The sequence below is a fragment of the Aulonocara sp. 'chitande type north' Nkhata Bay genome, linkage group LG15 (assembly GCF_057382095.1).
Source record: "Aulonocara sp. 'chitande type north' Nkhata Bay isolate Kocher_YH1m ecotype deep benthic linkage group LG15, A_spYH_male_GT1.1, whole genome shotgun sequence".
Lineage (NCBI taxonomy): Eukaryota > Metazoa > Chordata > Actinopteri > Cichliformes > Cichlidae > Aulonocara > Aulonocara sp. 'chitande type north' Nkhata Bay.
In genome coordinates this window covers 32,966,535-32,993,059 of record NC_141358.1, presented here as the reverse complement: position 1 = coordinate 32,993,059, position 26,525 = coordinate 32,966,535, and the positions used below count along the sequence as shown (strand labels likewise).

General features: G+C 45.2%; 1 pseudogene; it reads left to right on the top strand.

Annotated features, from left to right (window-relative positions):
• Positions 1-136: 136 nt before the first annotated feature.
• Positions 137-15,255, top strand: LOC147313416 (uncharacterized; annotated as a pseudogene).
• The last annotated feature ends 11,270 nt before the right edge of the window (positions 15,256-26,525 follow it).

The following is a 26,525-nucleotide window of genomic DNA, read 5'->3' as shown; positions in this document are numbered from 1 at the left end:
ACTATTATTCATCAGGTGACAGAGGCAGCTCTGATATGTTGTAGTGTGGTGGACCACTAGAGGGCTCCACTCACACCCAGTGTATAGGAAGTGTGTTCCTGTGTTTTGTGGCGCGATATGCGCAGTTGATGTTGGAGACGAATAAAGAAGGAGTGAGAACTGAGAGCTGTGTCGTTGATGCTTACCTCCACATTGGTGACCCCTGACTCGAGCATGCAACGGGCCGTAGATAACGCACACTCCGCTATGGATGCATCAGCGGCCGCCGGACCTCCGCCTCCTGTTGCAGCTACGTTCGCTGTGGCGCTGAAACTGCCGGACTTTTGGCTCCATGACCCCCCCGTCATGGTTCGTACACGTGGAGGCTCAGTTCGCCCCTCGCGGCATCTCGGCTGACGACACGAAGTATCACCATGTGGTGGCCTCGCTCGACCCGCTGGCCACCCGTCGCGCGATGGCGCTCCTCCGGGACCCACCCGCCCAAGGGAAATACGCCGCCCTCAAAGAGCTGCTTCTTCGGTGCTATGCCCTCTCCGACGCCGAACGAGCCGAAAAGCTCCTCAACCTGTCAGGCTTGGGTGGTGGTACCGCGCTCGAGCTCATGGAGAACATGCTATCGTTGCTCGGGCCGGATGACGGTGGTTTCCTCTTCGTGCACCTCTTCCTTCGCCAACTACCGGCCGCCGTGAGAGCTGTCCTCGCGAACTCTCCGCTTCTGCCTGCGAAGGATTATCGCTCCCTGGCTGAAGAAGCGGATCGTATTCTCCTGGCTAGCCGCACTTTCGACGTTCACGCCCTGGCTACGGACACGCCGGCGGCACCTTCCACGCCTCCACCTGCCTCCCCCGGAGCATCCGCCCCCTTGCTGACGGCAGGGATTGCTACACGCCGGCACCGCGGAAAGAGCATCTGTTTCTACCATCAGCGTTTTGGCGACAGAGCGCGTCGCTGCCTGCCGCCTTGCGCTTTCACGGCCCAGGGAAACGGACCCGCCAGCGCGCCGTAGCAGCCGCGACCGCTGGCAATACAGAAAGGCTGCTCTTCATAGAGGACTCGCGCTCCGGGAGACGTTTTCTCGTGGACTCCGGCTCCCAGAAGAGCCTCCTTCCCCCTACCGCTGCCGACGGACTAGCAGCGAACTGTGGGCCGCAGCTCATTGCAGCTAACGGCTCTCCCATCAAAACGTTTGGGGAAAGGTTGGTGACTGTTTGTTTTCATGGCCGGGATTTCCAGTGGAACTTTGTTGTTGCTGCTAGCTCTGTACCTATTTTGGGTGCTGATTTCCTGTGTGCTCATGGACTACTTGTCGATGTCGCTAACAGACGTTTAATCGATACTCTCTCGTTTTCTTCGCTACCCTGTTTTACTCGGGCCGCCGAGCCCCTGATTCGGGCTAATGTAGTGACCTCCGGGGATGCTTTTCAGCGTTTGCTTTTAGAGTTTCCATCGCTGTCTGTCCCTAATTTCTCTAGCATGGTAACGAAGCATGGGGTTGAGCATTATATTCCCACGGTCGGGCCCCCGGTGTTCGCGCGCGCGCGCCGCCTCGACCCCGCGAAACTGTCCATCGCTCGGGAAGAGTTTGCAGCCATGGAGCGCCTTGGCATTGTACAGCGTTCGAACAGTGCATGGGCCTCTCCGCTTCACATGGTGCCCAAATCGGACGGTCGGTGGCGGCCATGCGGAGATTTCCGCCGTTTAAATAATGCCACGGAGAATGACCGTTACCCCATCCCCCACATTCAGGATTTTTCTGCCAATCTCGCCGGAACGTCGATTTTTTCTAAAATTGACTTGGTGCGGGGGTATCACCAGGTTCCCGTGCGCCCCGAAGACGTTCCTAAAAGCGCTGTCATTACCCCCTTCGGCTTGTTCGAGTTTTTGCGCATGCCGTTTGGCCTGAAAGGTGCCGCCCAGACCTTTCAGCGGCTGATGGACTCCGTTTTGCGTGGGCTGCCGTTCGTTTTTGTTTATCTGGACGATATATTGGTGGCCAGCTGCTCAGCGAGCCAGCACGAGTCCCATCTGCGCCAGGTTTTCCAGCGTTTGGAAGCGCACGGCCTGATCATCAACCCTTCCAAGTGCCAGTTTGGGTTGCCTGTTCTGGATTTCCTCGGGCACCGCATTTCCGCTGAAGGTGTGGTTCCGTTGCCCGACAGAGTCCAGGCCGTTTCGGCTTTCTCGCGTCCCACGTCGGTTAAAGCGTTGCAGGAGTTCTTGGGGATGATAAATTTTTACAACCGCTTTCTCCCCAGAGCTGCCCACCTGCTACAGCCACTCTATGCTGCCTTAAAAGGTAAAACAGCCAAAGATCCGGTTGACTGGCTGCCTGAACGCGTCCGTGCGTTTTCCGCAGCCAAGTCTGCGCTGGCTGACGCCGCCCTGCTGGCCCACCCGCTTCCGTCGGCGGAGATCGCGTTGACCACCGACGCCTCGGACGTGGCAGTGGGCGGAGTGTTGGAACAGCGGGTTTCAGGTCTCTGGCAACCGCTCGCCTTTTTCAGTCGTACGCTCCGGGATGCTGAACGCAAGTACAGTGTTTTTGACAGGGAGTTGCTGGCCCTGCACCTCGCGACACGGCATTTTCGTTTTTTCCTCGAGGGTCGCAACTTTACTGCGTACGTTGACCACAAACCTTTGACGTTTGCGATGTCCAAGGTCTCTGACCCATGGAGCGCACGCCAGCAGCGCCAGTTGGCAGCCATTTCTGAGTTTACCACAGACATTCAGCATGTGGCTGGTAAGTCCAATCACGTCGCTGACTGTCTCTCACGTGTGTTGGTTTCTCCGGTGTATGTCGGCATCGACTACGCTGCCATGGCCGCCGAGCAACGTGCTGACCCGGACGTCCTTGCCCTTCAGTCAACAAAAACGGGCCTCGTGCTGGAGGACACCCCGGTGTGGGACGGCGGTCGGCACCTTCTTTGCGACGTTTCCACCGGCCGCCCCCGCCCGGTGGTTCCCCTTTCGTGGCGTCGTCGTGTTTTTGACTCGGTGCATGCCCTCTCTCATCCCGGCGTCCGGGCCTCGGTCAAGCTGGTCAGCGCCAGGTTTGTTTGGCCGGGCCTTCGCAAGACGGTGAAAGAATGGGCGGCAGTTTGTATCCCATGCCAACGCTTGAAAATCCACCAGCACACACAGGCACCCCTCGAACCTTTCCGTGTACCGGGTAGGCGTTTCGACCACGTTCATGTGGACCTGGTTGGTCCCTTGCCGCAGTCACAGGGTTTCACGCACCTTTTGACTGTGGTGGACCGCACAACCAGGTGGCCGGAGGCGGTACCCCTGGCGTCCACGACAGCGGCGACGGTGGCCAGGGCATTTTTGTCAACGTGGGTTTCACGTTTCGGCCCCCCTGCTGACATTACCTCGGACAGGGGCCCCCAGTTTGTTTCCGAGCTTTGGTCTGCTATGGCTGACGGCCTGGGAGACAAGGTCCACCGCACCACAGCATACCACCCGCAAGCTAATGGGATGTGCGAACGGTTTCACCGGTCACTTAAGGCCGCGCTCCGTGCTTCCTTGACAAGTGGCGACTGGGTCGACCGTCTTCCGTGGGTTTTGCTGGGTTTGCGTAGCGCGGTTAAAGAAGACCTCGGGGTTTCCCCGGCTGAACTGGTCCTCGGCCAGCCTCTCCGGGTCCCCGGGGAATTCTTACCTGAGAGCCCTCCCCCATGTTTCGATACCTCTTTGTTGCCTTTTCGCCCCCCAAGAAACTCATTTACTGTTCCTGGTCCTGTGCACCACTGCCTGCCTGACACCTTTGTTCCGAGTTCATTGGACTCTGCTCGTTTCGTTTTCGTCAGGCACGATGCCCATAGGACTCCGCTGCGTCCACCATATGACGGGCCATACAGGGTTCTTAAACCAGGCAACAAACATTTCGTTTTGGACTTTGGCGGTCGGCAGGAAGTTGTCTCTGTTGACAGACTTAAGCCTGCACATGTTATGCAGGAGGATCAGGTGGTCCCGGCCCAGGCCCCTCGCCGCGGCCGCCCACCTGCCACCAGGCTGATGGATTCTGTTTTTTCCCCCAGGAGCGACCCAAAATCAACGGAGTCCGAGTCGTCTTCAGCTTTTTCTGACCGCCAGTGCCAGCCTCTGTCAGTTCCCCACCCCCCCAGTTCAGCCGCTCCGGCCGCTTGCTTAAGCCCCGGGTCCTGGACTAGTTCTGCTGGGTGTTCGGGGGGGGGGGGGCATGTGTGGTGGACCACTAGAGGGCTCCACTCACACCCAGTGTATAGGAAGTGTGTTCCTGTGTTTTGTGGCGCGATATGCGCAGTTGATGTTGGAGACGAATAAAGAAGGAGTGAGAACTGAGAGCTGTGTCGTTGATGCTTACCTCCACAGTAGCTCGGACAGAGGTGAAGAGGCGAGGTCACAGGTGACTGACTGATGAGACATGTGTTTGGCTCCTTCACATAGTGGACATTGAGTTGTTGTGTGGGACACCAGTAGTCCATGTCTGTTGCTGTAACAGTAGTTCAAGTTTAGAATAGAAAATCTCAGCTCACTGATTTGATCAGGGCAATAGTGCCTAAACTGTTGCATAATTTTGCTGAGAGATCTTTTACTTTGTGGTAATCTTAGATGAGTAGTTTTATGGACAAAAACCAGGTCATTCAGTGTTCCCTTAGTGCCAAAATACAAAAGATGTTGGTGTAGTATAACTGAAGTAAAGTCATATTCTTTTATTGTCATGACTGTATTTGAAGCTATTTTTATTTTTGTATGATACCTGATTTATATGAATTATGGCTGAAGTAAACTAAAGCCTAAAATACTTAGTCAGTCATTTGTTTAATAATAATTTAATATTATATAATTCACATATAAAACTATGAATCGTGATTTTGAATGGTTTAAAAGCACATAGAATAGCATATGTAGGAAAGTATATTTCTCCTCTTTTTATTAAGAAGCAAAAACAAAAAGGAAAAAAAAAAAGAAACAGGGCAGAGTTCAGTGGTTGAATCATCCGTCCCCACCAATGCCAAAACCAAATCTATGCCCTTGCCTAGATTAATGGTGTTTCCTAACAACAATGTTCCACCTGGTGGCAGATGGCTGCATAACATTTAGGACACAGAAACTGTCCAGCATTGGGCATCAGTTAAAATGTAAAATAATGAGATGAAACAACTAATATATCTGGTGCTGACCAGTGTCAATAGTCATCTAGACAACTAGACCTAGCCACAGGACAGAGCTTATGTTGGCGTTTTGTAAGTCTGTTCAGGTTAACAGCATACAGACAGTTGTCATGTCATGCTACTGCTGCTCTCTGCATGCATTTATGCCTCAATGGCCTTGAGGTGCCATTTCAGCATACTAGCAGGAGGGCAGTGTCGGAAGTTGTGTAAAATACAGTAGGTTGTATAACAAAAGAAGAAACAGTGTATACCGGTGGGCAAAGGAGGGAATTTTTCCTCCTTTCTTTTTTTTACATAAATCTATATATATGGACAGCATCTTAGACAGGATGTCCATCCATCCATCCATTCGCTTCCACTTATACTTTTCAGGGTCGCGGGGGGCGCTGGAGCCTATCCCAGCTGTCATAGGGCGAAAGGCGGGGTAGACCCTGGACAGGTCGCCAGTCTGTCGCAGGGCTAACACACAGGGACAGACAACCATTCACACTCACATTCACTCGCACATTCACACCTAGTGGCAATTTGGATTATCCATTTAACCTATCCCCACAAGCTGCATGTCTTTGGACGGTGGGAGGAAGCCAGAGTACCCGGAGAGAACCCACGCAAACACGGGGAGAACATGCAAACTCCACACAGAGATGGATGTTTGCATTAATATTTATGCTGGCTCTAGCACCATTCTTTCCTCATAGGCATTAAACCTCAGTGGTAATGTACATATTGTAATATAAGTTTCCTTACTTTTTGTGCAAACTGTCCATTTTCTTTGCATTATTCTGGTTTAATAAAATAATGTCTTCATTAAAGTTTTTAACTCTTTCAGAGCATTTATTTTGAGTTCTTTGGTCACAAATTGTAGCAATATGGGCACCATGGGCTTGGAGAACTTAGTGGCACTTGCCTAACAATGTTGCTTGACTTTGAGAAGCCTTATTTAGTAGCTCCACTCCCTGAATAATAACAGAAGCAGCAGGAGGGTAGTTATGAGCAATTGAAAGATCTTGGTGGTGTGCTGCAAACTTAGCAACAAAGCGACTACCTTACAGTCAAATTCAATTTCTACCTCACTCCGAGTCCAGGAGTCTGCATCTCCACCCATCCTTGTGGGTAAACTTGCATCACCAAAGGAGACACACACTGCGCCACATCTGGAAGCCTACTCTAGTTGGGAGTTGGGAAATTGTTGAGGGTTGATAACTTGCATAACTTACACTCGAGTGTGCTCGAGTGTTGCAGATTATTCCACAGATTTTCATTTTGTGGCCACAGAACCCAGGTGGGTGGATGGCACCCTGTGAGGTATGTTTTTTACAAAATCTAAATGATAAGCTAAAGGATGAACTCGCCTCTGGTGACAATATGAACACATTTGACTGACAAGTGTCTCCTTCTATGAAGATTGTCAATTGTCTTCAGGAGAGATGAGCAAGATGGAACTTCAGGTCCCAGTATGCTTCATGGCAGAGCCTTCCATTTTCTCTTCCAGAGCAAAGGAGACATTAAGTAGCTTCATTGGAAGGTAAACGGTAGTACTTTTCTGGATAGTCTGGAACTTATGTAGTCCATCACCTATATTAGCTGAAGCAGAGTAACAGCAAAGAAGGGAAGCTGGTGAGTGCCTATACTGTGGGAAACCAATTGTTGCTCACTGCCCTGTTAGCCCAAAAAGTAAAGCCCATCAGTCTATAACTATTCCTATAAAGAGCCTGAAATTCCTGTCACATGCTGTAGCTCTAAGTGGAGAAGTGTTAGTTCTAGTTACTTGTTAAACTCTGCATTAATGGCTCCATCTCACATACCATATGACTGTGTAATAGAGTTAATTTTCAATACTATACTCCTTACCGGTTGTCTGTATAATGTGGCATGGCCACAATGCAAAACAATGGAAAAATATTTTTCTGACTCACCAGCTACAGGAATCATCCAGGCTTCAGCTTCACAGGTCAGTGCAGACTTCTTCTACATAGAGGAAAAAAGGTACCATTTTTGGGGACTCTTTGATATTAACATCTAACATCATAGTAACATCTCTGTCAAAAAAACATCATTTGTCTCTCATTAACTCTGCTTTTGTCGTTTAACAGACAGCTACAGTGTTTTCCAACTTGGACCTTCGTTATGTGTGGGATACAAGTGGAAGATGGCATTCAACACTACCAAAGGACACTTGAATATTTGGTAATCCCATTTGGACTAACTATACTGGTTGACATTCTCATACTGTCTAATAACCTGGATAAGCACATCACCATGTACACCTGGTCTAGCAGAGATTACTTGAAAACAAATTATTTGTAAATATAAATAAATACATAACTAAAAAAAATAGATGCAAGTCAGTGGAGATCCTTGCAAGGTAAAAGAAATCATGGAATTTTCCCAGCCAACCAGTCAAAAGCAAGTATAGAGATCTCTGAGTTTTGGAAACTTTTACCAAATATTCATAGACAATTTCAATTTCAGTAAGCTTGCATCCCTTCCTATCAGGCTAACCCCAGTAAAAGTCCCTTTATCTTGGAATCAAGCAGCATAACAACATTTCACTACTTTAACTGAAAGATTTTCTTCAGTATACACCGTGGATGAGAACATTGCCATTCATTGTGGAGGTAGACGTTTCAGATTCTAGGATAGGGGCAACACTTTGACAAATTATTGACAACATAATCCATACCTTTTTTTTTTTTTCTTGTCATTTCTCTCCAACAGAATAATATGTCGGAAATCAGGAGTTGCTTGCTGTGGTTGGCAGAATGGAGGCTCCCGTAGAAAAGGAGCCCAGAATCCTTTTGTCAGGAGTCCCCAATCCCAGTCCACGAGGGCCGGTGTCCCTGCAGGTTTTAGATGCGTCCTTGATCCATCACAGCTGATTTAAATGGATAAATTACCTTCTCAACATGTCTTGAAGTTCTCCAGAGGCCTGGTAATGAACTAATCATGTGATTCAGGTGTGTTGACCCAGGGTGAGATCTAAAATCTGCAGGGACACCGGCCCTCATGGACTGGGATTGGGAACCCCTGCTTTTGTGGTCTGGACAGGAGTTAAAACCCGTCCTACACCCAGTCAGCCAAATGACTGAGTGCTCATCAGGTGTGCTGAGCCCTGTTCTTTGCAAAGTTTGCGTTTACTTTTATCTATTGACCAGGTACAAGAAATCAAAAATGTGCTCTTTCCAGACAGTTCTTTTCATCAGACACACTTAAACAACAAGAAACCATTCTGGGACTTTCATGTGTTTGGAGCCCTGTCTAGGATAAAAGTTACCTTCGCTTGTACATTCCCTCCTTAGTTCCTTATCTCCTATCTCAGGTAAGTAATTTGGCATGAAAAATGACAGTGCAGTATTTACATGTACATGCTGGTCCACAGATGATATTAGGTTGGTTTTCAACCATGCAGTCCAGCTTCTTTTTATTCGTTATGTTTATAGGTGTTGTTGCTATTGTGCTAACTAACTAAATGTTGTCAGGCACCTTGTCTTAAGTCAACATAACAACATACACAGTTTTCCTGCTCAGAATAGGCCTTAAGGAGATGAAACATGATTCGTCTGCAAAATGTATTTTGCCAGAAACACCAGAATCTCAGGTTAAGTATGAAAAAACTATTTCAACAACCATCAAATAGCTAAAACAGCAAATGAGAGTAGGTAAATGGATTCCACAAACAGATCTAAACACAAAGTGCAGCTCCCCCCTGTTCACCCAACGGCTTGTACGTGGAGATGCCATCAGGTCTCACAGATTTTGAAGCTGCAGGTTTCTTTACTCTCTGACCAAAATTCACTGAACCAGCAGCAAAAGAAAATCAAAACTAAGTTTCACAGTTGATACAAAATTGTCATGAATTCCATCTCAGTATGAAATATTCATATTGATATTTTTTCTGTTTTTTCCTCAGTTACTTTGACACAAAGGCATCTGCTGAGATGCTTACACCTCTGATGAAGTCAATGTATCAACTTTGTTTTTGTTTTTTTTACATATGGATATGTACTGATAAATTATCATCATTTTTATATTTCTGACTGTTTGAGTAAAATTAAATTGAATCAAATTAAATCGGGACCTTGTGAATCAAATCAGTTATAGAAATAGAAATCAATACCCAGCCGTACATATGACCCAAAAGCCTTCTTTTAACCATACTTACGTCTAGGGACATCAAATAGTTTTCTTTGTGTTTTTTTTTTTTTGTATCCAGAAAACAGTCCCATTGGAAATTGAAAACAGCAGCAAAACTGAGAACATTGTGGAGGTAGGTGCCATCAAAGTCTACAGTCAAGAAATTCATGAAACACATATCATGTCCTTTGTCTTCCTTTTCCAATCATGGAAATGATGGGTGATAATATCTTGTTATGCCCATAAGCACTGAGAATTGTTCCAGTATTCTGGGTTCCCCTCCTGCATGCCCTTGATAAAGCCTTTTCTGTATTATCTTCATTGGGAACTGGCTGAGGTGACCAGCACCTTATCTACAATGACCTCACAGACCAGGCATTAATCACCAAGTGAAAAGAAAAAAACATACCCTTAGAGAAATCTGTGCAAAATCTCTTCATTATTAACACTCAACCCACTCACTTCTAACATTGTTACACAATGCCATATCATTTGAAAGAAAATACTCTCTGCATATGAAAAGGAGAAACCATAGTGAGATGCAAACTATCATAATTAGCCATGTTTACAAACAGGCAATAAGATGCTCCCACTTGTGCAACTGTACCTTGGTTGCTCTGTTCTGATTGTTTCTTCAAAATGACACAGCTAGCTGTACATAATGAAACTTATTTGGTAAATTAGTACACTGTTGATACAATTTTACTCCCCACATCCTCATCCTCTCTCCCATTAATGCATTACAACACAATTCATTTTCCAATGTACATCCAAGGTTTTGCTGGGTAGAGACAACAATTGTCTATTAAAGAACGAGCCAATTAATAGAATGGTTTGGAGTGTGACTGTAAGCTAGTCTGAGCAAGATTTATTAGGCAACAACCAAAGGTGTACTATAAGGAGCAGAAAACTAGAGGTCAGAGAAGAGGCCTAAGGAGGGAGAATGATAAAAAATTAAGCTTGCCTTTTTAAATATAATAGAAATTAAATCTTTGAAATTTTCAAGATGGTTTTCCAACTGAGGCAAAAGCAATCCTCCTTTCAGATGAACTTGTTTACTCCCCTCACCTACAACATCTATCCCTCAGCTTCTGCCCCCACTCGTCCATCTCCCTAGGCTAAACCTATCGGCTGGAGCTTGTCTTGGCCACAGCTTGGCTCACGGCTGGATACAGACGCCCATGATGGATGCTCAAAGAGTTGACCCTCGTGACCGATGAGCCAACAGGCAAATAACTCAGCATTGAAAGTTCTCTGCCAAGAAGAATATTGATTTCATGTTCCTTGAACTTTAAAATCCCCCTGTGAACACACAAATACACAAACACACACATGCATTCCTATCTGTCTGCCATTGGAACATAATCAGTAGAGTTTAACTGTGTACTTTGCAATATTGCAATATACCACCCCCCCACCCCCGAAGTTTTGAACAAGCCGTTTATCCTGCTCTCCTTGTGTGTGTATGCCTAACGCCACTTGAAATAACGTGCAAAGTCAGGATATAGTGTCCAACTCCTTTTAATTTGTATGTATTTCCTCATGGAGTAAAACTGAAATACAAATGACATAGCTACAATAGGGCTTTGGAGCTTGATGTCACAGGAGGGGGCGTGACTGGATATACATATTTTATGAGGGTTTTTTTACTCAGAAGTACCACTGCAGGACTTGTGCATTAGCAACAAAAAGTTTAATTTGAACCTGAGAGGGTTAAAACAAACATCCTAATGAGTGATTTTGTTGATATAGAATAGAATAGAATTCAACTTTATTGTCATTGCACATGTCACAAGTACAGGCAACGAAATGCAGTTTGCATCCATCTAGAAGTGCTTTAGCCATGATACAGATATATCAAGGCTGAAGTGCATCGCACCTCTTTTGTTTTTAAAAATGGGAATGGCAGTGATCAGAAAAACATTTTGCATCAAGCATTCAACAAAAGTGAGTATTTATGACCTTTTTTTTCCAATGACCTTTCTTGCTGTGAAGAATTAATTATAGATCATTCTGTCATTATAACTCTAGTTAGTCATTTCAGATAGTCTGGGTTTATAATGAGGTTAGATATGTCTAATAACTACCAAAGTGTTACAAGGAGTTAACTGTCTGATATTTAAAATTGATATTTCATTATTGTTACAACTCAATAAAACTATATTAGTGTGTCAAATATCGTGGAGCATATTTTATGCCTTTTGGCTATAAGAAAGGCAGGTAAATTGGAACTGCATTCATCTTCCAAGTATTGCAGGAATAATATTTCTGTTTAAAAAAAAGAAAAAGCAACTGATAAGATCCACGTTACACTGACAACTTGAAGTGTGCTAGAACATCTAATAACCCTCACATTACATAATAGTCTTACATATCCCTGATGCAATAAAATGGATGGGATGGCCAGCTTAGATGTGACAGATGTTTGACTGATTCTTGGCTGGTTTGTGACAGTAATGAGATTCCCTGCTAGTGATGTGTCGGTGCAGGTAATGCATCTGATAATTGTGATAACACTGCTAAGTAGCTGATAGGAAAACCAGTTGTATTGTCTTGTGTTTCCACTAAGGGTAGAAGCCATAATGGAAGGTCATTTATTTACTACCTGCTATTATCCATTTTAAATTTGCTCAGGGCTTCTGTAATTATAATAGACTTAAAATACCAAACTGATCTTTTAAACATCAATAACTATGGGTATTGTGCTTTGGGCTGGTAGAATATAAATCGGACAAAAACAAGAAAAATTATTGGCTGAGATGTTAAGACTATTAGATGATTCTATTCAGGTAGGTGTATATAGCTAGATATGTTTTTATAGAAGTCTGAACATGGTAAAATTACTTCGGACTGTGTTGAATATTGGGCTGTTGATTTCTTCAAAGTCAAACAAAGAAATGTGACTTTAGTTGCTGATTGAGATTGAATATATGAATATAAAAAGTAACTTTAATACATATAGTATAAGTATCACCTATGTTTGGTATTTAACAAATATTCTCTCCTTTGATCTGGTCTGTTAAAATATCAGTAATACTGAGAGACAGAAATAGACTGTGGGACTGTCTTCTAAATGGTTGTTTTAAATGTCACTCTACCCAACGCATGTTCTGAAAGTGATTTTTCAAAAAATGTGCCCACACATTTAGATTAAAAAAATAATAATAGCAATACTGCACATCTCTGATAAATTGCTATAGCAGTTTTAAGAGCAAAAAAATTACTTTTGCAGACAGGTAAGAGAGCCCATATGAAATTAGCATTACAACACCATTCAAACAGCGCTCTGTATTTTTAGTTAATTTAGTTCACTATATCAGAGAAAACAGTTTCCACGTTGGCAGGGTTCAATAATGCTGATGTTTTGGGCTCCATGTAAGCCAGTCTATGAATGATAGTGTTCCATTGTGTGTTTTTATATCCATGTATGCTTTTATTGCATTGGAAGTGTTTTTGGGATAATTGAACACGATTTACTAACAGTGCATACGGACAAATCTTTACAAAAATTGTGGATACATCCATTTCATGCACAAATTTGTACCTGAATTTTTTCTTACTTTAGGAACAAATTTAGGAACAAAAGGGACAGAAGAAAAGGTAAGTGACAGAGAATGCTGTAGGTGCTTAATCATCTCCAACACCCTGGAGGACAGTGGGGAGAATTTGGATGCTCTCCAAGAATACATCCACTGGTGCTTCAAAGAGATCGTTATGAAGAAGGCCCAGAGCGCATCTTCCCCGGCCAAAATTAAAATGCTGTCCTCTAAAAGAAGTCGCCCAGCAGACCCCCCCAGCACAACATCACCAGCCGGCAAAGAGTGTACCGACATCCTGTATCAATAAGCGATTGTCCAGGTTCGATGCAAGGTTGTCCCTAGTCAAGATTATACCAAGATTTTACACACTATCTTGATTGGCTACTTTTTTGATTGGCTTTTTTGATTTATTTATTTTTTTAAACATATTGTACGTTGTCGGTCTTGTGTGCTGCGCAGTAATGTCCAGTATTTATTATTTACTGTTACTTATACTTAACAGTTGTTGCTGTGGTTTCCTTACTGTGTTGTTGTCTTTTCTTTTTTTCACCAGGTGATCAAACAGATTTTCAGTGTCTTTTCTCTATGTCTCTCTTTTCCTTTGTTTTCTCTTCCCAACTTGTCTTTTTTCATCTTTCTCTTTCCCATTCTCCGGTCCCTTCCATTCTGATTGTAATAACTTAAAAGTAAAAAAATAAAAGTCAGTCAGGTGGATCAGTATGACAAAAGCTGTAATGATCCACTTGGGAAAATAAATTTGTTGGGGATGTTTCTTGGCCTTCAGACAATAATTCTGTCTAATTGCTACAGTCCCAGAAAAAAAGAGGAAATAAATGTATATAACAATAAATGCATATGAACAAATGATAAATGGCATCCTTAGGAGTTTAAACACAAGTCCTTCAAATGAATACTACTGTCATGGTCCCTGTGCCTGCCCAGCCGGCCTCACAAGACTACACTTGTGTTTTTGCTTTTTCTCTCTCTCCCCTACCTCTCTGCCTGGGCGGAGCTCACAGCTGGCTCCCACCCTTGGCTCACACAGCTGTTGGCGATCAGCTGATGGCGATCAGCTGATTACCGATCTACTATTTGAGGCTGGGTCACAGATCCTCTCATCGCTGGATGATTGAGCTACTGACGTTAGTCTTTCTTTTGGTCTTATACCTTTACGCCCTACCTTCATGATTTGTGAGTGATTTCTCCCTTCCCTATTCCAGTTTATCTTCCCGGACCTGTGACCTCCCCGCGGTACGGACGTGTGTGAGTCGGATGTAAGGACGTGAGCGAGCGTGAGAGAGAGAGAGCCTTCCCCTAATCCCCTGGAATCCTGGACTTTCCCCCGTCACTGTATATAGTATTGCACTGGTGTGTAAATAAATCGTGTTCTGATACGTCAACCTGCTCTGCGCTTGAGTCCCTGCTTTCAGTTTGTGACAGAATCATCCAGCCAGGAAATGGACTCAGCAGACTCGGCGGCCTCCACTCCCACTCTCGCCACCCTGGCAGCTATGCTGGAGCGACACGAGCAGATGTTTGTTCATCTCCGTGGCGAGATCGCTGCTCTCACGCAGGCTGTGGCCCAACGAACACCCCTGCCGGCAACTCCACCTGCCGTCGCTCCTCTCCAGGAAGCCTCGGCCTCTGCAGTAAGTGCCACACCTCCTGCTTCTTCACTTATCCAATCTAACAGATTTCTACCCACACCGAAAGCTTTCTCCGGAGAAATTGATAAGTGTGCTGGCTTCCTCACTCAATGTGCCCTTCAGTTTCGTCAGCAACCGCAAGCTTTCGCTAACGATGGTGATAAGATTGCATATATAGTTCAGCTACTCCAGGATCGCGCTCTGATTTGGGCTCAAGCTGTGCTTCACGCCAACCCTGAAATAACGTATTCTGACTTTCTGGATAAGTTCAAAGGCGTATTCGACAGAAAATCCACCACGCTCACAGCCGGCCAGCGCCTGCTCGCGCTCAAACAAGGCAAGCGGAGTGTGGCTGATTTCTCTATTGACTTCCTCACCTTGGCTGAACAGACAATGTGGGGGGAGGAGGCTCTTAAGAGCACTTTGCTTTCTAATGTTAACGAAGAAATAAAGAAAGAACTGATGCTTCGTGAACTGCCTTCTTCCCTAGACGCGCTTATGACTCTGTGCGTCCGGTTGGATGACCGCATGCGCACACACCGGAGCGCACACACACGGACGGGACAGGACTCACTGGAGTATCACGGGGCCTCTCCTGCTGGCTGCGGGCCGCGCGACTCCGACACCTGTGATGAGGAGGAGCCCATGCAGCTTGGACGCTCGCGGCTGACGCCTGCTGAGTGCCAGCGCCGTCTGGCCGCCGGTGAGTGCGTCTATTGCAGCCGTAAGGGTCACTCTGTCTCCTCGTGCCCGACACTGGCAAAAGGGCGCGCTCACCAGTGACTGTGAGGGTGCTGGTGGGCGATCTGTCTAGTAAAAACCCTCTCCCCAGACTTCTCTTACCTGCCAAACTTCGAGTACAATCTGTTTTTCACTCGCTTTCAGTACTCATTGACTCTGGGGCTGAGCAGAACTTTATTGACACCTCGCTCGCTGCCAAACTGAACATCGCCTTGGAGCCCTTGTCGCGCCCTCTCCGCGTGCACGCGCTCTCTGGTCACCGCCTGCCTGATATCACTCATGTCTCGGAATTCCTTTCGCTGTCTCTCTCGGGCAATCACACGGAGAGGATTTGTTTTTTTGCATTCACGGCTCCGCTCACCCCGCTGGTTCTCGGTCACCCCTGGCTGGTGCTCCATAACCCGCACATTGACTGGGAGAAAGGTGACATCCTAGGTTGGAGTGTGAATTGTCACATGTCTTGCCTTCGGGCGGCCACGTCACCCGTTCCGCTTCTGCCCTCTGGTTCGCCGTCCGACCCCCCCGGATCTTTCGGCGGTCCCGCGGGTCTATCATGACTTGTGAGGCGTGTTCTGCAAGGATCGGGCGCGGTCCCTTCCCCCCCACCGCCCGTATGACTGCGCTATCGATCTCCTTCCGGGGGCTCCGTTGCCGTCTAGCCGCCTGTACAGCCTCTCCCAGCCGGAGCGGGTCGCTATGGAACGTTACATCTTTGAGTCGCTTGCTGCGGGCTTGATCCGTCCCTCCTCCTCCCCGGTTGCGGCTGGGTTCTTCTTCGTGGACAAGAAGGATGGTTCGTTGCGCCCGTGTATCGATTATCGGGGCCTTAATCTGATCACTGTCAAGAACAGGTATCCTTTGCCGCTGCTTTCCTCTGCTTTTGAGCTGCTCCAGGGCATGACTGTTTTTACTGAGCTGGACCTGCGCAACGCTTACCACCTGGTTCGCATCAGGGAGGGGGATGAGTGGAAGACAGCCTTCAATACTCACCAGGGGCACTTTGAGTACCTTGTTATGCCCTTCGGCCTCACCAACGCTCCCGCGGTTTTTCAGACCATGGTGAACGAGGTGCTTCGTGACTTTGTTAATCGCTGTGTCTTTGTGTACTTGGATGATATTCTCATCTTTTCTAAGACGCTCGCGGAACATCAGGTGCATGTGAGACAGGTCCTGCAACGCCTCTTAGAGAACCGGCTGTTTGTGAAGGGGGAGAAGTGTGAGTTCCACGTGCCTGCAGTAGCTTTCCTGGGCTATATTGTTGAGAGGGGAAATCTACGGACTGACCCTGGAAAGGTGCGTGCGGTGGTTGAATGGCCTGTTCCTCCTAATCGCCGCTAACTGCAACGTTTTCTGGGATTCGCTAATTTCTACAGGAGATTCATTCGCGATTTTAGTAGGCTCTCCCTCCCTCTCACTAAACTCACCTCTCCAAAGGTTCCTTTTCAGTGGGATCCTGCCGCTCAGCGAGCCTTCGCCCAGCTCAAGGAGAGGTTTTCCTCGGCGCCCATCCTCCGGCAACCGGACCTCACACGGCAGTTCGTGGTGGAAGTCGACGCTTCTGACTCCGGGGTGGGGGCGGTTCTCTCGCAACAAGAGGACGGTAAGCTTCACCCGTGTGCTTTCTTCTCTCGCCGTCTCTCGCCCGCAGAAAGCAATTACAATGTCGGGGATCGGGAACTCTTGACCATAAAACTCGCCCTGGAGGAATGGAGACATTGGCTGGAGGGAGCTGCTCACCCGTTCATTGTTTGGACGGATCACAAGAACCTGGAGTACATCCATTCGGCCAGACGTCTCAGTTCTCGGCAAGCCAGGTGGGCATTGTTCTTTGCTCGCTTTGATTTCACCATCACCTACAGGCCAGGATCTCGCAACGTGAAGCCAGACGCCCTGTCCCGGCAGTTTTCCACCACGGAGGAGGAGTCGGACCCCGAACCCATTCTGCCGGCGGCCTGGGTGGTTGGAGCAGTTTCCTGGGAGATTTAATCCCTCATTCAGGAGGCACAAGAGACTGAACCGGATCCTGGTACCGGCCCGACTGGCCGCCTCTTCGTCCCCTCGGCGGTCCGCTCCCAGGTACTCCAGTGGGCTCACACTGCCCCTTTCTCATGTCACCCCGGGGTCCTCCGCACCCTGTCCTTCCTTCGACGCTACTTCTGGTGGCCCACCATGGCGAGGGACGTCAGGGAGTTTGTGTCCGCCTGCCCGACCTGCGCCCAGAACAAGCGGTCAAACCAACCGCCGTCGGGCCGTCTTCTGCCTCTCCCTACGCCGGCCCGACCATGGTCACACATCACTCTAGACTTCATCACTGGACTGCCTCCCTCTGCAGGTTACACCGCTGTACTAACTATCATCGACCGTTTCTCTAAGGCCGCACACTTTGTCGCCCTTCCTAAACTCCCTACTGCTCTGGAGACGGCTCGGCTCCTCACCTCACATGTGTTCAGGCTCCACGGGATCCCCGAGGACATCGTCTCAGACAGAGGACCACAATTCACTTCCCGAGTATGGAAGGAATTTTGCACCGCGCTGGGAGCCAAGGTCAGCCTCTCTTCCGGTTTCCACCCGCAGAGCAACGGACAGTCCGAACGGGCTAACCAGGAGTTGGAAGCTGCCCTCCGGTGTGTTGCCTCCCACAATCAATCAACCTGGAGTGAACAGCTGCCATGGATTGAATACACCCACAACAGCCACACCTCCGCTGCCACGGGCAGGTCACCCTTTGAGGCATCCCTGGGCTACCAACCACCCCTGCTCCCAGCTGTCGAAGGTGAGCACTCTGTCCCCTCTGTTCAGGCTCACCTCCGCAGGTGCCGCCGGGCCTGGCGTGCTACTCGGGCCGCTCTACTCCGCACTAGGGAGCGCAACAAAGCCCTCGCTGACCGCCACCGGACACCAGCCCCGGAATACTCCGTCGGTCAACAGGTATGGCTGTCTACCCGTTTTGTGCCGTTACGGACAGAGTCTAAGAAGCTGTCACCTCAGTTCATTGGCCCCTTTCCCGTAGACTCCATTGTCAACCCTGTGTCCGTTCGCCTCAAGCTGCCACGTACCATGCGGATTCACAATGTTTTCCATGTGTCCCAGGTCAAGCCTGTGCTCTCCAGCCCGCTGTGTCCTCCCGCCAGGGCCCCGCCGCCCCCCCGCCTTGTGGGTGGTCAGCTGGTCTACGACATCTCCCGCATCATGGACTCCCGGCGCCGGGGCAGGGGTTTTCAGTACCTGGTGGATTGGGAGGGCTACGGGCTAGAGGAACGTTCCTGGGTGCCTCGGGCGGCTATTCTGGACAAGAATATGCTTCGGGACTTCCATCGCAGGCATCCAGGTAAGCCTGGTGGGTCGCCGGGAGGCTCCCGTTGAGGGGGGGGTACTGTCATGGTCCCTGTGCCTGCCCAGCCGGCCTCACAAGGCTACACTTGTGTTTTTGCTTTTTCTCTCTCTCCCCTACCTCTCTGCCTGGGCGGAGCTCACAGCTGGCTCCCACCCTTGGCTCACACAGCTGTTGGCGATCAGCTGATGGCGACCAGCTGATTACCGATCTACTATTTGAGGCTGGGTCACAGATCCTCTCATCGCTGGATGATTGAGCTACTGACGTTAGTCTTTCTTTTGGTCTTATACCTTTACGCCCTACCTTCATGATTTGTGAGTGATTTCTCCCTTCCCTATTCCAGTTTATCTTCCCGGACCTGTGACCTCCCCGCGGTACGGACGTGTGTGAGTTGGATGTAAGGACGTGAGCGAGCGTGAGAGAGAGAGAGAGAGAGCCTTCCCCTAATCCCCTGGAATCCTGGACTTTCCCCCGTCACTGTATATAGTATTGCACTGGTGTGTAAATAAATCGTGTTCTGATACGTCAACCTGTTCTGCGCTTGAGTCCCTGCTTTCAGTTTGTGACAACTACAACTGCTACTATTAATAATAACAATTATAACAATTTGTATTTCTATTATTGCTTTATTGTCACTATTTACAGTTTTCCAAAACATTATAAGTCACAAAATGCTCAAAAATTTCAATTAAAAAATGCACAGAAAGAAAACAAAATACTTAATGTAAAAGGTGTAAGCTTGAACCTTATTAACTCAAACACACACCCTTATCTTATTGTATCTTAAATATTCTTATTTTTCATTAAATGTGACTTTTATCATTGCTGGATGTCGTCACTTACAGTATCGTTTCTTAGCTCTATGGAATGAAAGCTGGGGAATCTGGATTTTTTTTTTTCCATTGCAGTGAGTTTCTCATCTGGGGCTGACAGAAGAAAAAGGTTCCCCCTCCCATTTTCTTTTTCTTGTAGTTTTTTAGTTTTTTTTTCTACCCATCATAGTGAATGTCTCAGGGGAAATGATAGTCCACACTTCCATCGTTTAAGCCTGAGTACTGCTTTTAATTTATTTATTGTTTTTAAATAGTCATCACTCCCATGGAAACACTATGGAAAGCAGCAGCTCTTCTTTCTTCCTCCTTGGACCTCAGACACAATTCTTCAATTTTCTATAGACTTCCTCTTTATTCGTTGCCTGCAGCCTCCTCGCTTTACAAAACTTTCACCACTTGCTCCGCTTCACCTGGATTCAAATGTGTTTCCTTATATAGATAAATTGAGGAGGGCGAGTCTGCAGATACTCCAAAACTGTATGAAGATTGCACAAGGCTGTTGGTTTCAAATGATTCTATTTTACTAACATGCACACAATGGCAAGAACAAAATAATGCATGTTTCATAAAACCAACAGGAATTTTGCATGCAAACGCAGTTTTTGTACCACATAAAAATGTTTCCAGCAAATATTAGTAAATGAAAGCTATTGTTCTATTGAAAAATAAAAATCCCCAACATCTTTTTTTCTTGTTTTGGCTGTAGACACTAACTGTAGGACCTCATTCCTGAACAGTAGTCCTAAAAAATAGTCCATTTGTTTGTCCAATTGTCATTTTCTGTCTTTAGTGTTTTAGAACAGTGACAATGTCTTAAATACCTTTAGTAAATAGCTTTCAAAATAATTTTATAATGTGCAGTGTGAATCTGCATTCAAGAAACATCTGACAGAAGAATGATAATGATATCATTCATGCTGTTTAAATTTCATGAAGGCTTTTTTAATTATCCTTGAGTCATAATGGTGAATGTTTATCCAAAAACATAATACACACGTTTGCAACAAATTTACACTACAGTTTGTTCGGACTGAGCTAGCAGGCAGGAAGCGGCACACAGCATATAGGCCACTTACTCTAAAACATGTACTCTAAAAAATGTAAAAGCTTAAAAAGATCATTTAACAGAACTGCAAATTGTTTTTAATATAAAAACTAAAATTTAAGCAAAAATTGAGCCTTGATTAATAGCATGTCCTGTCAGAGAATGTGGTACTTTAGATGTATTTCAAGAAAGGTAAGTGAGAGAAAAGCTAGTGCACAGCACTACTTGCTTTTGTCACACAGTGGTGTCACACAGTGGTGTGAAAAAGTGATTGCTCCCTAAACATAAAAACTGGTTGGAGCACCCTTAGCAGCAGCAACTGCAATCAAATACTTGCAATTGTCATAATTGGTAATGAGTCTTTTAGTGTGCTGTGGGGGAATTTTGGCCCAGTCATCTTTGCAGAATTGCTGTAATTTTGCCCCATTGGAGCGTTTTCGACATGAATTGCCTTTTTAAGGTTATGCCACAGTATCTCAATTGGATTCAGGTCAGGACTTTGATTAGTCAACTCAAGTCTTCATTTTGTTTTTCCTAAGCCATTCAGAAGTGGACTTGCTGGTTTATTTTGGATCACTGTCCAGCTACATAACCCAACTCTGCTTCAACTTGAGGTCACGGACAGATGGCTGGATGTTCTATTTAGCACAGCAAGTCTTCCAGGTCCTGAGGCAGCAAAGCAGCCCCTAACTATCATGCTACACCACCATGTTTTTGTGTTGGTATGATGTTCCTTTTCTGAAATACTATGTTAATTCTATTCCAGATGTAATGGGACACACTACTTCCAAAAATATCAACTTTTTTTCTCATCGGTCCACAAAGTATTTTCCCAAAAGTTTTGGGGATCAACAAGATGCTTTCTGGCAAAACTGAAATGAACCTTTCAACCTGCCCAGTCACTTATGGTGGTGAGTCATGAACACTGACCTAAACTGAGGCAAGTGAGGTATGCAGTTCTTTGGATGTTGTTCTGGGGTCTTTTGTGACCTCTTGGATGAGTCGTCATTGTGCTCTTGGAGTAATTTTTTTGGGTTGGCCACTCTTGGGAAGGTTCGCTACTCTTCCATGTTTTTCGCTATTTGTGAATAATGGCTCTCACTGTGGTACGCTGAATTCCAACAGCCATTAGAAATGGCTTTTATAAACCTTTCCACACGTAGAGATCTAGATTTCTTTGTTTCTCATTTGTTCCTGAATTTTCTTGGATCACAACATTATGTCTGGCTTTTTTGGTCTACCACACATTGTCCGGCTGGTCCTATTTAAATGATTTCTTGGTTGAGAACAGGTGTTGCAGTTATGGGGCCCAGGTGTGGCTGAAGAAATTGAACTCGGCTTTCCATAACAAATGTGAAAAGCTATGATCACAGGTAATTTATGTTATATAAACATTCTTATATATAACATTTTGTTAGACAGGGCCATGTATGTTTTGGATGTTTTTCTCCTCTTAAAAATATAAATGTTCATTTAGGCATTGAATTTTGTGTTTACTCGTGTTATCTATCTCTCTTTTTTTTTTTTTTTTTTTGCCTGTCCCGTTTGGCTCTTTTGCCATCAGAATACAAGATACCAAGGAAGACCAACAGAGGGGCAGCCGCGCCACTGTCCCAGAAAGAGCTGAGGAGAGTCCCAGATGAGGGCTCACTCAGCAGCCGCGGAGCAGAAGCCAGGTAAGCGCATGGTCCCTCCTGCTAGCCCTCAATGTCTACGTGTATTTACAATTGAGAGGTGGGCAACGACGCCAGGGGTTGGGTGTACACCCTGATGGTACTTTGGATTCCGTGTATCGTGCCCACCCCCAAGATCCTATATGTATGTGTAATGAGAGTGTGAGTAATGTGAATGTCTAAGTTGTGGGATAAAATTGAGGCAGAGGCAGCCAGAAGGGGACAGAGGGGGGGAAGGGGACAGAGGGGGTGTGTTATCTATCTCTAATAGCTTAATTTGTTTGATGATCTGAAACATTTAATTGTGACAAAAATGGAAAAAAAAAAAAAAAAAAAAAAAGGAAATCAGTAAGGGGGAAAACACTTTTTCACACCACTGTACATAGGAGGGGGGACTCCCAGACGCTAGGATTTGGGTGGGTTAGCAATTCAAAAAAATGGCTGTATCTGTAGCAATCCCAGGATTAAAAGGAAATTTATTTGCTCAAGAGAAGCTGAAAGTAGGAAGCTATTTTATTTCTGTTCACTGTCCAGAGTTCTTACAGTAACATTCAGCACTACAGTGAGACGACGTGAGTGTCGTAAGAGGGTAGGAAGAGTGTGGCTCAGGGGCAGATTTTGACTTTCCCTCTTAGTCATGGCTTGCATGAATTTTAATTCAGTGTCTAGCTTTGGAGCTCTCCACCAGACAGCCCGAGGGAGGGGAGCATTGCTTGCACCCTTCCTTCTTTGCCTCAGCAGTTGGCCTGAACTCAGGGTCTCCAGCAGGGCTGGTGTCACACAGATGCGACTCTCCATCCATCAGCTGCTGCAGCTTCGATAGCATGTGCCCTAACAACAGTTGTGTGATCCATTTGCCACCTGCAGATTATATGCCTCAAAGGTTCCTTCTCGTAGCTTTTAGTGAATTACTTCATTCTAAACACAAACCAAAACTTATGGCAGAGGCAAATTTCTTGTATAAACTGTAGCATAAATACTATATATTTATAAAATGCATGCATGTATGATAATAATTGTTTATGGTAATACATGCATAACAGAATTGTTATCATCAATACAAAGAACAGTGACCTCAACAACTTTTTTTAAACTTATTTCTCTTTTTTGGTGACTAAATAAAATCATCGGGCAACACAGTGGAACAAAGCTTAGCGCTGTCTCTTCAAAGCAACAGGTGAAGTCAGAGTTTGACTCTACCATCTGACTGGCTTGCATGTTCGCCCTGTGTCTGCGTGGATTCTCACAGACTTCCTTCTACAGTCCAAGGATATGAATTTAGTGTGGTTAGGTTAACTGATGATTCTAAATTGCCCATAGGTGTGAATGCGAGTGTGAATGGCTGTCTGTTTCTTTGTGTTAGTGACAGACTACTGACCCGCCCAGCGTGTACACCATCTCTTGTCCTTTGGTAGCTGGGATAAGCTCTAGCCAAACCCTAACCCTACCAATAACTCTTAATGGGTTGCCTTTGATCTGAAAGAATTAGATTATCAGAATTTAGAGGCACGGATGTTTATTAACACAGCGATTTAACGTTTTATACCTTATACAGAGTGGATACATGGATGAAAGCAGCGCTGTCATGATGCCACTGGAGCAAATCAGTGGACTACAGAGTTGAGTTATTACAACATGTCCATGACAAGACATGGACATATTTGGACATGGAAAGTAATGACCTAGTGCTATCTCTGTCAAATTTGCTTAGTTACCAATGTGAATTGAAAACTGCTATGATATTTGAGGGACACTAAGCTAATTATAGGCTTAATATGTATGCAATGACAAAACTGAATGTCTTTCAGTACTAGTGCTATATGTAAAGAAACAGCTAAAGATGGTGGATCAATCCAAATATGGATAGTATTGATACCAGCGTTGATATTGGTATCAGATCAAAATTAGTGTGGTAGGATCAATACTTTAGTTTTGGCTTCTCTCCTATATGTTCACTATGTTCACTGTTGTGCCTGATTGACAAAAAGTAGATATGTGCAAACAGCTCCTCTCATGAATGCTCACTTTGCTCCACCACTCCCCTACTCACATGACTTATGACCCTGCGCTGAACAGACTCATGTAGAATGTAGCAAGAAAGAGCATCATCGCAGAGAAAGAGGAGGATTTTGTGGAGATTTTAGAATTGTACATGAAAACATTGCAAACTGTGATGTGTATAGGAAGGAAATTCTCAACTCTAGCAACCCCAACAACCTGGAACAACTCCAGAAATTCATTTAAAGTAAAGAAAACTGACTCATCATCAGAGTTAAAACATCAAGTTTAGCTCAAAATTCTATTTTACTCATCATCAAAATTTTACTTATGCCAGATCTTTAGCATTCTATAAATAATTAAGCTTTATTGCTTATCATAATTACCTTAGCAGAGTGATTACCATTCAGATTTATGCTCATTCCATTGAAATCTATTAAATGAATTCTTTAATCTGAGCTAAAAAAGAAAAAAGAAAAAAATACACTGTACCTCAAATGTGAACTATGAAATACCTTAATATAATAACCCTTTTTTGTTAACTGTCAAGTCAATCTGGCTTACCTGGCACAGTTAAAACAACAGAAACTTGCTTTTAAGCATGCTTTTAAGTGCATTTACATTCCAGTTCTCAAATTGTGAATTATCACAATGATGTGTTTTTTTCCTATATTACAGTGTATCAAATCCCATTGAGCATTCCTTAGCTTCAAATATAAACTCTCTTCTTCCTATCATTTTTTGTCTTTCTTACATCTTTTTTCATCTCTGAGTGAAGTTATCTTTTATTCTTTTCTCTTCCTGTGAAATAAAGGTGCTGGACCTTTAGCTAGCAACACACTGAGCTACAGTTTGTGTTTGGTGATGTTTATTGAACAAATAGAGACTCTATGCTTGATCTTCTTTTGTGGGGCATCTTTTGTTAGGACATGTGGCACAACACCAGCGACTGCACAAGAAAGAAATTTTAAAAAAAACCTGGCCCATTTTAACCCCTGACTATGGCACATAGTTTTGCCCCTTTAATTTATTTTTATGTGACATTCCCTGGTGATTGAAGCACAAATAGGACTGTCTTTGATGTGTTACTGTTTAGGCTCCAATCGGTTTGATGTTTGAAGGCCCGCAGTAGCATTAACCAATAACTTCCCTCAAATGAATTAAACCAAAAGTAACAAGCCTGTTTTGAAAATGTAAGGAGTAGAAAGTACAGAAAGAAAGTATTTTTACATTGTTACTTTGCATCTCTGGAAGCTGGATCTGAAGTGCGGAGAGGATGTTCATGGGTCTACCCGTGCCTCCCCTACTTCTTTCAGTTTGAGACTGTTGGGGCTGTAATCATCCAGTTGGCCCAAAAGCAAACCAATTTGCACATTTTAAAGATTTATGCGACTTCCAGCAAAATAATGATTTGGAACAAAATTGTCCAAACCAATCTGTCCTCCAATTAAATAATTTTTCCAAGTGCTTATGAAAATATTTTTTCAACTGTGGCCAACAGCAGTGAGTGTGTTTTGCTTTTTCACAGTGAATCCAGCAAACAGACCTTCTCAGTTGACTCATAGCTGCCCTCCCACCACCCACCAGCAGTTCTACCGCACACTTAAATAAAAATGGATATATTAGGAATGGCAGAGTGACTAGGTCCAGTTTGTTGGTGTACATTCACTGTTACAGCAGAGAACAATCCTGCAGGAGTTTTACACTCCAAATTTGCATGTATTGATTACTCTGATGTGAACCATTAATCATGCGGAAAGCTGACCTCTTTCCTCTCCAAAAACTGGAGCCAGCTCTTTATTTCCAACGCCGAGTAGAGGAACACTACCACACAACATTTAATAGGCCTGATGTGTAACACATTTTTCTAGTGTATGTGAGAATAGGCTGTGTGGCTATTTTTTTAATAGATCACTTAGCAGCACATTGACACAAGGAAAGCTTTGATCAAAATCTGCGATGTAGTGTTGATTTGTTTTAATACAGAAACAGCTCAAATGGTATTACTTTTCTGCCTGTTGACTCGTGTAAATTCACAGATGGATAAACACGTGTTTACTATTTCAAAGAATTTGTCATGACAGTTGATGCAGTCTTCAGCGGCAATATATCACATTCCACATGTCATGCCTGAATATGATATTGTGTGATCTAAATTCAGTCCGTGTCAAATTGTATTCAGATCATTATGCGTTTATGACATTAAAACAATATAACTGTTTTCAATTATTTGTTGGAAGTGCATAAGGTGCACAATTTCTACACATAGCACAGCAGAGATAAGTTAGCACTGAATGGCCAAGAGGATCATTTTGGACAATTTGCATTTCAAAAATCATATAACCAAAGACATGCATGGGGTTAGGTTAACTCGTGATTGTAAACTGGCAGTAAAGGTAAATGGTTGTCTGTGTATGTGTGATAGACCG